Raw genomic sequence first — 11,467 nt, 5'->3', positions numbered from 1 at the left:
AAATGCATTACATAGATATTATATCTGTATCAATATCAACTATTATCTTGTAGGGCATAAACTGCGGCAAACTAAGACTTGCAAGCAATAGGATCTGTAGGATGTGACACTCTTTTCATGTAAGGGGTAAGTTTAATTGCCACAGAAAAGTATAGAAGATTTAAATGGCTACAGACTTACGGTTTGGAAAAAAGGGGTAATTAGAAATTGTTGTGTTAACATTTTACCTTGTCATGGTTCTTTCTCATATCAAGGAACTAAACAGTACCAGCATGCTAAGGCTCCAAGTATACAACAAAGGCAGCTAGCTTTTGAAAGAATGCATGTAGTATTTCAAAAGACTGTAATTAAAAATGCCATCAAATGTTGAGAAATAATGAAACCTACCATTTCTCTTCCACCACCTTGATCTACATAATGGGTAGTACTATCACGGAAAACATATGACATAGGAACAATCGCATTAGATGTCCCATTTGTTCCTTGAATATAACTCCCAGTGGCAAAAATGTTGTGAACCGAGGAGGTCATCCTTGTGTATCCCTAGTTCCCTACTGAAACTCTCATTAACATGTGTCGTGGCCTTTTGACGACATTCCCGCCAAGCTTTAAGAAGTAATACCTCTCCAAAGTCATGAAACCTAAGTAGTCATGATCAAATTCCCTGTCGTAAATTATCTCTCTGTCCAAGAAAGCCGCATTCTGGAATTAGATGGCGCAACATTAGAAGCAGTATAAGGTGAGGGCACATTAGAATGCATCTCATAATCCTATACATATGGATATTAAATGAAATGGAGCGGCAAACTTATAGCAAAAGTTATCTTCAGCTGTCTCCCGTATTGATGTACAGAATAAGTTTCTTAAAAAAACACAGATCCTTCTTATGTTAATGCTTCATCTCTATTTTGACTAAGAAGCAATTGAGCAAGCGAGCAAAAAGATTCTAAGTATTCCATTGGTAAATCGGTACTAACCGTTGTGATTCACATTCATGCATATATGTCGATCGCAGGATCAGACCCGCCGCTGGCACCGGTCAGCCCAGCAAACTGAAGGAAATTAATGTAAGTTAATCTCAATGGACCAAACCATGCTTAAGTAGACTTAATCACCCTATTTAACTATTAGCAGCTTAGCATTGTCCAGACAGGAGGTGAACTGAACGAATTGTTGTATACCCTCATCACACAATGGTTTAGGGTTCCCAGTGTTTGTCCATTCATTCAGTTACAGTCAGAACAACCACCGTGCCTGTAGCTACACATGATGCATGTAGTTAGTTGGACAGGAGAGCGAGTACCTCGACGATTGCAAGCGCAAGGGGAGAACCGAGAAGAGCGTCACACGTCGCCGCCGCCATGGGTAACAAACTCACACGGGCCTAAAGCCCTGCACGACAGAGGACGGCTGGGGCAGTGCGAAGTAGGACGTCCCGGGCCTGAACGACACGCCCACATGGGATAGGACAACGAGTATAGCACCGGCAATGGCTTTCGCCTGCCACCGCTTCATGGCACTCGCTCACTTGCTCTCCGCGGACATCGATGGTCCTCGCTCAATCACCTCGTGCGGTGGCCACTGGCGACGCCGGCGAGCACCCCACCAGCCGCTGCTTTTTTTTTTTGACGAACATACTCCTAGATGAGAACCGCTGCTTATCAATCAGGGCCGGCAGCACGGGGGAAAGGAGGCGATAGTTCTGCCATGCCACATCCCAAGATATGGTAATTGCAGGTGCATTAAAAATTTCACGAGATTAAAGGGCGAGAGAATTCCGATCCGATTCTTAGATGCGCAAGCCATGAAAGAAAAAGGGTCGGTTTTTAATCGTTTGTTTTGATCATGATTGATTGACTTACCAATGTTTTGATCATGATTGATTGACTTACCAATTGTGAAAAGTAAAATCGGGAGGGGTGCGATAGTGTACGTAAGGTGGGGTGAGAGAGAAGGTTGGACGAAAATTTTGACGTAAAAGGAAAGAAGGAACGTTACGTTTTTTTAGATAGTAGAAATAGAGTAGCACTATTCTAATCCCAGCATTAGAATAACTATTTCGATCATGCCGCGCCCTATATAGCTGCGACGACATCCTCACGAACTCCCGAATCATCACGGAAAAGAAAAGAAAAACACCCCTGCCCTGACCCGCTTCCACAACTCTCCCGCAACCTCTCCTCCCCCGAGCGCCTCATCCCACCGCCGCCCTCAGATCCCGCCGCCGCACACGCCCTCCCCGGAACCCGCTGCCGCGCGCGCCCTCGCTGGAACCCCCGCCGCCGCGAGCCCCCTGCCGTCGTGCGCCCTCCCCGGACGCCCCGCCGCAGCCCGCCCTCCCCGGACCCCCGCGCCACCGTGCCACCACCGGGATCCAATCGCCAACGAGAGCCTCTCCGCGACCCCCCGCCCAGTTGTGGTCGTCGCCAGATGCCTCGCTGCCGTCGAACGCCGTCTTCCTTCGGGCAGCCACGCACCGTCCGAGCACCGCCGTGCCTTCTCGCACCAGTGCGTCGCCCCCGGTGACACTTCGCCCCTGAACTTCTCCACCTTTACCTCTGTTTCCATCCTCAAGCTGCTCCTGATCCCCACCTCGCCCGTGCCATGCAGGTCTCCTCCTGCCATGCCCTTGCAGGAAGCTTGTGTCGCCGCAAGAAGTTCAAATGCCATAGCAGTGGCCGGACAGATTTGATACATGGTGCTCCCTCCCACAAAGTGGCTGTTGCTAGACGAGGAATCAAACTCGCCTCCGCTGCTACCAACCCCACCACTGTTGGAGAGGAGAGGAGGAATGCAAGCATGATTGGGCTGGGATACCCGAGCCAAGGTGAGAGGCAAATTGGATTCTATCTCTCTTAGTTATATAGTTATGGTACTCCACATCCCATGTGAAGATGTGGGAGATGAGATGATATAATTGGTGCCCACTGATTGAGTTGAATTAAATAGAGACAAGCTGAGTTGCATCATGCATAGTATGCTGGTGTCAAATTCACAACCACCCTCCCCTAGCAGCAGATGGCAAGCAAGCTAGTGTAGGTGTTTTATATCTAGGCTGCATGGTTGGTTGATGATGGATGATGATGTGCTAGTGCTGCTATTGTAGGGTTTATAGAATGAATGATTCTGCATCGCCCATGTCAAAGTCATGCATTCTTCTTTAATCAAGTGTCCTAGTTTGTATATGTGCATATTGACATCACACTGTCACAATGGGCTTATCAGAGGTAAAACATTGTTTTGGACTAAGTACCTTGGTTGCCACACTCAGGATAAAAGTACTACTTACTGTATGTGTGGATTGATTCCAGACGAAACCAATATACAAAACTCTTGCAAATCTCGATCCTCTAAGCTTTGGAAGATACTGTAATTATTGTGAGTTATGTTAATATAATTTTGCTAGTTGTGATGGATAATAGTAACTAGAGTCGGTCAACAGCATCAAACACTCAGACAAATGAAATTGAATGTATTGAATTCAATTCGGGCAGTATCCAGAGTTTCAGACATGAACAGAGGGTTTTGTTTGGTCACTCTGAAGATCAGACCGTATGGATGCAGGGGAGGATGCATAACATGGCAGCTACTAGAATGGCAGGAGCTGGTTGATCGTCCGGACTTGGAATGGAGGTTGACCATCATGGATCGATGGTGGATCACGCCGGCCGGTCGGCATGCATGCATGCATGCATTTTCTTCTTTTTCAAATTCAGATTCTGAGGTCGAGGAAGCCGGTCTGGCGGAGCACGGCGTTGCAGACGCGGACTCCTCTGCCTTCTTGGCTTCATGCTCCGTGTTCTCACCGGCCGCCTGGCCCGGTAATTTTATTGTATTTTTATTGGCTTCTTGGCTGTGAATTGACCAAAATATGACCTGAGTTGGCATGCCATGTTCTAACGCAAGCACGACACTGGCCCAATCCGGTCAACAAAAGCAAACTTGGATCAGTGATGCTTGCAAGTTGAGGCTACAACATATCAGTACACTTAAAAGTAAGCCAAAGAGAACATCTAGTAGAACTGATCTTTGTATAGTCTGTAGATGTTGCAGAAAGAATTATGCCCAGCAAGTGAAGCTTTCTTCCCGGTCGTCTTTGGTTTAGACTGGCACAGCTGTTTCACTTTTGTCAGGTCGACAAGGATGCAAATGATGTACTATGAGAGAAGAAAGCTGCATTCGCCACAACCCAGTCTGATGAAGAAGAAGAAACTGATGAAATGGTCTGCCACGAACAGGTTGCCCGAAAAATAGTGTCGATGCTGAATAAAAGCGTCACCTGCAGTACCCTTGGCAGTATGTCTTACTGTATTTTCCAGCCTTGTTGCAGATAGTGGAGTTGGTAAAACGAAGCAATGCCGTCAAGGTTCCACATTGTTTCGACAACAGGCTTTACCTCATCTCTTCCCTTGACTTTTTCCTTCCCTAGCGCCCCAAGTCATTATCCAAAGAAACTGATAACGCGTCTGGTACCGCGCCGGTAATGTTTTTGCTGTATCGTATTCAGGAAGTGCCGCTTCCGAATATTCTTGCGTAAAACATGGATCGTTTGGTTACTTCGGCCGAGTCCCGATTTCCAACCCCGGCGAATTCGGGCGGTTTCAATTTCGTGAAGGGCTGTATCGGGAAGCGCGTTTATAGAAAGCATCGTCGCCGAAACAAACGCTCGCTACGGTTTTAGAAACCGATGTAATCGAAAGCCGCCCTTTTTTCGGCGAACCAAACGCATCGTGAATGAAGTACTTGCAAGCTTGCACTGCTGACTACGCATGCGTATGCGACTATGCAAGTATGCTTCTAATCAGTTCAGTAATTCAGTCTGTTCCTTGGCTCTGACCACATTTGTTTAGTGAAATTCCATCGAAGAACTAAAAGGAATTTATTGTTTGTTAAAAAATGAATCCAAGCTGAGGCACTACTGTCTCATATGGGAATGAGATGCCATATAGAAAACAGAAAGAAAAATATTTAATTCAATTCAAGAAAAAAAGCTGTTTCGATGATTACTATAAAAAATCATTTTTTTCTTTTCAAAAAATAAAACTAAGAAGTTCAGATTAAAAAAACAGAGAAGTTCGAAGTGTATAAAAAACTAATATTTTCTCTTGTTATCAAAGAATAAAATGAAGTTCAAAATTAAAAAAGGAAATAACTAAAAAAATACAAATATTTTTTCTGTTTTAAAAAATAGAAGTTCAAATTAAAATAACAAATTTATTCAATGTTTATGAAAAAATCTAAGGTTTTACAGTTTAAAGAAAACTCAGAAATTCATTATTATTAAAGAATCAACTATGAAGTTCAAATTGAGCAAATTGTCAAATTTGATGTTTATTTAAAATAAAAAATAATAAACTTGAAGTTCAAATTAAAATAATAGAGAAGTTCAAAGTATATTAAATAATAACTCAGATTAAAATAACAAGAAATTCAAATTAAAATTGTAGAAAAACTCAGATTTTCCTCATTATTAAAGAATGGAAACAAAAAGTTCAAAAATAAAATAACAAGAAGTTCAAATTTTAAAAATAGAGCGCTTCAAAATTTCATAAAAAGATTAAGAAAAATAAACCAGGAAGTCCATATTAAATTGATGGAGAAGTTCGATGATTTTCCTCGTTATTAAAGAATGAAAACAAGAAGTTCAATAATAAAATCACAAGAAGTTCAAATTTTAAAAATAGAGCGCTTCAAAATTTCATAAAAAGATTAAGAAATGAAACCAAGAAGTCCATATTAAATAGATGGAGAAGTTCGATGATTTTTCTCATTATTAAAGAATGGAAACAAGAAGTTCAAAAATAAAATAACAAGAAGTTCAAAATTTTAAAATAGAGCGCTTCAAATTTTCATAAAAAAAATTAAGAAATAAAACCAGGAAGTCCATATTTAAAAGATGGAGAAGTTCGATGATTATAGAAAACTCAGATTTTCCTAGTTCTTAAAGTATGGAAATAAGAAGTTCAAAAATTAGATAACAAGAAGTTCAACTTTTAATAAATAGAGCGCTTCAAAATTTCATAAAAGGATTAAAAAAATCAGATATTTTCATGTAACCGTGAGAAGTTAAGATTGATAACTGCCAGAAGTTCACGTACTACACGGTGTGCATTTTGTATTAAAAAGAATAAAGAAAGCAAAGACTAAAAGTTTGTTGATATAAGTTCAAGTCCTCTGTCGGAGAAATTTTAAAAAATATTGTGAGAGAGGTTTATACAAAAGAAATGCCATTTGTGTAACACTTAACGAATGGATGAGAAAATTATAAATGAAAAATACGTCATAGAAGTTCAACGTAAAAACAACAGGAAGTTCACCTACTACACTGAATGAATATGAGATGAAAAACTTTTAAAATCATCGCGAGTATGAAAAAATGATCAACACGGGAAAGTTGCGTGTTTACAGCAGCTTTCCACTGGTATATCACTTGCTCAATTCCGGTGAGTGGATGGAGAGCTACGAGCAGTGGATGGAGAGCTACGAGTAAAAAAATACGTGAAAAACAGAGTGAAGTTCAAGTAGACATGCTGAGAAGTTCAGGTTCTTCACGCGGTGCATTTTCGAAGAATCTGTTTTGCGATAAAACCAGAACGAATGATTTCGCCATTTTCGAAATTACTTGAAAACGACCAGGATTCAGAGAAAACCATCAACATGAAAAAGTTTTGCATTTTCCGTAGCTTTTCAGCGATATATTATTTGCCCCATTCCGATAAAGTTTGTAAAAATTACGGCAAAAATACGTTTTTAACCATTTTCAAAACTGACATAAAACCGTAATGAATTAGGATAAACAATATATATAAAAAAGTTTCGCATTTCTTTAAGCTTTCCAACGCCATATCATTTGCTGCATTTGGACGTACGGTTAAAAAATTAGCTTAAAAATACAAACTCGGTGGAACTTGTACCGTTTTTTAAATTACTTTTAAACCATTCAAAATTGGAAAAACATTTTAACATAAAAAGTAGCGCATTTTCATAAGCTTTCCAACGCCATATTATTTGCCTCAATTGGATTAGCCGTTTAGAAATGGCGTCAAAAATACGAACTCGGGTGTTCGGTTTGTGAAATTTTACGATTTTCTGAATTACTCTTTAACCGTAGGGAATTAGAGAAAACTTTCAACATGTGGAAGGAGCGGTTTTGCAACAGCTTTCCAACGCCATATTATTTGCCTCATTCCGATAAACGGTTTAAAAATGCGATCAAAAATATGATTCACATTTTTTGTGTGAAGAAAAAACGGTTTTCAAAACTGCTCTTAAACCGCTTACATTTTGCCAAAAATTTAACTTGGGTCATGATACTGATGTCCATATCTATCCAACGGTATATCGAAAGCCCATTTGGACACCTTTTAGCTGAAGTTCAACCTAATACTCGGGGAAGGTCAGGCGCGTTACTCGGGAAGTTCATGTTGTGATCAGAATATTATTCTGATCCCGTGATCAGAATAGTGTTTATGTATATATATATATATATATATATATATATATATATATATATATATATATATATATATATATACAATTTCTCCTAATTGGTGCCTTCGGAGCCAGTGGCATTAGCCTAGCTAATTGGTGCCTTCGAAGCACGATAACAATTGGAAGTGGTTCATGGGGGCGGTAGCGGGTAATAGTATTCTCCTTTGGGATCTATGACCTGGTCGAGCAAAAATCCCGCTATTTCCTCTAGAATTGCTTATATGTGGTCCTGTGCTAGGAGCTTGTCCCGCACCTCTTTGAACTGTTAAGAAGGAGATCAATATGCATGTGTATTAGTTGTGTGACTAGATATCGATAATGGTGTAAAAATTATGAATAGTGTTCTGACAATCGATATCGTACCCACTCCTGTCTTTGAGATTTGCTCCTTTCGGACGTCATCATGCGAATGTTCTTGCAAACGTAGTATGCACATAGATCATTCCCCGGCGCCTGCTTCAAGGCCTTTACGAGAATGGAATTTGATCAGATAATAATTAATCAAGCATAATAATTAAAGAGATGGCAGCTAGCTAGTACTACTTAATTACTTACCTTGGGTCGATACCATTTCAGATTTTGTTTCCATGGGCCTGGAGTGGCCCTGATGAACTTTGCGCAAGCCCTGCCCGCCGACAAAGAAAATGAATAAATGGGTTATTAAATAGTTGTTATCAGGAAATGACGAACTAATTAAATATGCCGAGATATAGTTAATAATGATTGAAATTACCTGTTGACTATCCCCTTCACGATGGTGTAGTCACTTGCTTTCTTAAGTAGTGAGTCTAGTACTTCAACTGTTCCTTCATCAACTTTAATGATTAACAAGATCCAGTGAAATCTGCATGCACACACGTTTGCATGTCTTAATTAAGCGGGCATATGTAAGCAAAAACATGTAGCTAGCTAGTAGGGAAAAACAGAATTTGTAGTACAAGACAGTGTGACTCACTGGAAGTTGTAAGGAAGTAGTATATCTTCATTGTATTTGAGTTCCTTGAAGAACTGTAGCATGCTTTCCTCTACACTTTTTTCATGATATGGATCTATTTTCCATGTGTATTCATTAATGGTATTTGGGTCAACGAACCCAATGCCATAGCGTCCACCTTTTTCATTTCATAAATCTTCATCCTGCATAATACCACAGAAAAGAATATAGTGAGGATAATTATAGGTAATGATTGATCAAAATGATCACTACAGCTAGCTTGACACTTAAATTACAGAAAGAAATCACTTACAGACAATAGCAACTGACGATAGATTTGTCGAGTGCGTCTTGATTGTATAGCTGAAATAGTTCTGAATACTCAACGGTCACAGCTTTCTCATGGTAGTAATGATCCTTGTTGACATTCACCATGAGGGACTCTCGATTGGAAATCTTGGTAATGTCCATGTACCACTGATGCAATTCATGCATTCTCGTTGGGAGCTTATGGACCTCCTCTGGCTCGACCAAAGGTTGGCCCCGGGCATATTTCCGTTTTATTTCCTCCTCTCTAGTCGGAGACATGGGCTCGATATCGAGGAGTTATCCAACAGTGATCCCGATCGATTCAGCCTCCGCAATATGCTCCTCGGTTATTACCACATCGCCCACCCCGGGAACGTTAATGGTTTGCCCACAATAATATTGGGCGCGCCTACTCTCATGTGTTGTTGGCACAACAAGTGGGGGGATTGATTGCGCCGCCTGTTCTCCCAGTTGGGGAACGGTTTTACCGCTCCTTTTGCCAGCTGATTTGCTCGAGCTCGAGCTCGCCTCTTTCTGTAGACGTGCTCGATTTAACTTCTTGATGTGGCGCTCATAGTCTGTGTCAACAGGCTTGGGAGCTTGTGCTCTAGCCATACGAATGAAGTGGTCAATCTTTTCCACAGGCACTTTCTCCCTTGGCGGCGGTGGCGGTTTCGGTGCAAAATGGGCTTCCACCTCAGCCTTCGATATGGCTACGTTTTCCTCCTCGGACTTGTCGTAAGGCCTCTGCGGAAGAGGCGTGAGGCTTGGACCATATTGAAATCGCTTGCCTCCGCCTGTACCTCCAGTACTACCTCGACTTGTACCGCTACACACCATAGCTGAGGCGGCTCTCTTCCGTGATTGCTGAGGCGGCGAAGATGGCTGACGTGGCTGAGTTGGAGGAGGAGGAGTGGCCTGAAGCTGTGCTGGACTTGGAGAAGGAGTGGCCTGAAGCTGTGCCGGACTTGGAGGAGGAGTGGCCTGACGCTTTGCCGGACTTGGAGGAGGAGGAGTGGCCTGAAGCTGTGTCGGACTTGGAGGAGGAGTGGCCTGACGCGTTGGTGGACTTGGAGGAGCGGGAGTCTGCTGACTCCGTGGCAGACTGCGACGAGGAGTCGGATGACGCGGTGTCGGTGGCCTTCGAAAGATGATGCAATCCTTTCTCCATAGGATGATACGATGGTTGGCCTCTCCTAGTGTGTGCTCATCGTCACCTCCAGGAATGTCAAGCTCTAGCCCCGAATATTGGTCCACCACCTCATCAACCAAGACACGAGCATAGCCCACTGGAATCGGGTTGCAATGGAAGGTTGCCTCGGGGGGATTTGTAAAAGCAAGGGCGTCCGCCACCTTCATGGATATGTTCTTCATTTTGAAGTGTAGCTCGCAGTTAGTGTTCTCCATGATGTCATCCACTGGGTAGCTATCCAGCAATGTGTCGCCTGGGGCGGAACCCACGCTGCTTCTCGGCATGGATGGGACGGTGTTATCCAATGGTGGATCATCCGCTAGCTGCTGAGACCCCCTTTGCTGGCTAAGTGAGTCGATCTGCTCCTGTTGCCGCTGGAATTTGACTGCCAAGTCTGCGTGCGCTGATTCTAGGCCTTGAAGGCGTTCATAGTCTAGCTTCCTCTGCTCCTCCTCCATCTTCCTCTTCTTCTCCTCCGCAATCTTCTTTCTCACACGGGTTCTGTAGTCGGCGTTCCAGTCCGAAAACCCCTCATACCACGGAATAGCGCCCATGCCTCGTGTTCTTCCCGGGTGTTCAGGATTTTCCAGGGCACGCGTAAGCTCGTCGTTCTCTCTGTTGGACTCGAACAACCCCGATCGAGTCTCTTCTATTGCAACAAGTAGCTTATCTTCGGCTCCGTCCAGACATGCCTTCTGCGAAACTTTGCATGTCTTCGGGTCCAACTCCACCCCATGCGCATAGAACCAAGTCCTGCACTTGGGGGGCCAGCTCAATGTTTCTGGAGTGACACCTGCATCCAGCATCTCTTTCTCAGCCTTATCCCACTTAGGCATTCCCACCGCATAGCCACCTGGCCCCAGCTTATGGAACTTATCCTTTTTTGCGGCATTGGCCTTGTTTATTCTCGACCGTTGCTTAGATAATTCTGAATCCTTGAATTTCATGAAATCATCCCAATGAGTACTTTGCTTCTCTAGTGTTCCCTCGAATACTGGAGTCTTCCTTCCTCCGTTGACATACTTGGCCCATTCACGAATCTTGTGGTTCTTGAATGCAACCACCATCTTCCTAAGAGCAGCGTCCTTGACTTTCTCCACATCTGCATCTGTGAAATGATCTAGTAGGGTGAAATGTTCCATGAGCGTTTCCCCAAGCAGAAGTTTTTGTCTGTCATCGACAAAAGTAACTCATGGACGTGGCTTTGCTGGCTCTCTCCATTCTTGAAGGGAGATCGGGAGTTGGTCCTTCACAAGAACTCCGCACTGACGAATGAACTTGTCCGCAATCTTCTTAGGCGCTAATGGTTTGCCATTAGGTCTAATGGCCTCGATATTGTACTTTACGCCCTCCTTCAACTTTTTGTTCGGGCCACGTTTCCCGTTGCCTGAAGATTTGCTCGATCCGGATGGCTGAAAGAAGAAAGATCGATTCGTTAATATATCTTCAAGTCATTTAAAACATGTGATGATCACCAGATGCCTGCTTATATAAATATATATACCTCGCCGGTCTTTGTTGTTTCAAGATCAACATTTTCT

The 11,467-nt window shown here is 42.8% G+C and overlaps 1 long non-coding RNA gene across 2 annotated transcripts; it reads left to right on the top strand.

Annotated features, from left to right (window-relative positions):
* Positions 1-2,090: 2,090 nt before the first annotated feature.
* On the top strand, positions 2,091-4,493 carry LOC125537571 (uncharacterized). 2 transcript variants are annotated; one of them, XR_015617150.1, is made up of 4 exons: positions 2,091-2,522; positions 2,611-2,827; positions 3,565-3,995; positions 4,134-4,493. It is a non-coding gene; the product is annotated as an uncharacterized LOC125537571 (long non-coding RNA). The 2 variants fall into 2 exon arrangements; XR_015617149.1 differs by having other exon boundaries at positions 2,094-2,522; positions 3,565-4,231.
* The last annotated feature ends 6,974 nt before the right edge of the window (positions 4,494-11,467 follow it).

The sequence above is a fragment of the Triticum urartu genome, chromosome 2A (assembly GCF_056163025.1).
Source record: "Triticum urartu cultivar PI428250 chromosome 2A, HENAU_Tu73, whole genome shotgun sequence".
In the NCBI taxonomy this organism is placed as follows: domain Eukaryota; kingdom Viridiplantae; phylum Streptophyta; class Magnoliopsida; order Poales; family Poaceae; genus Triticum; species Triticum urartu.
This window is presented reverse-complemented; position numbering and strand designations above follow the sequence as displayed.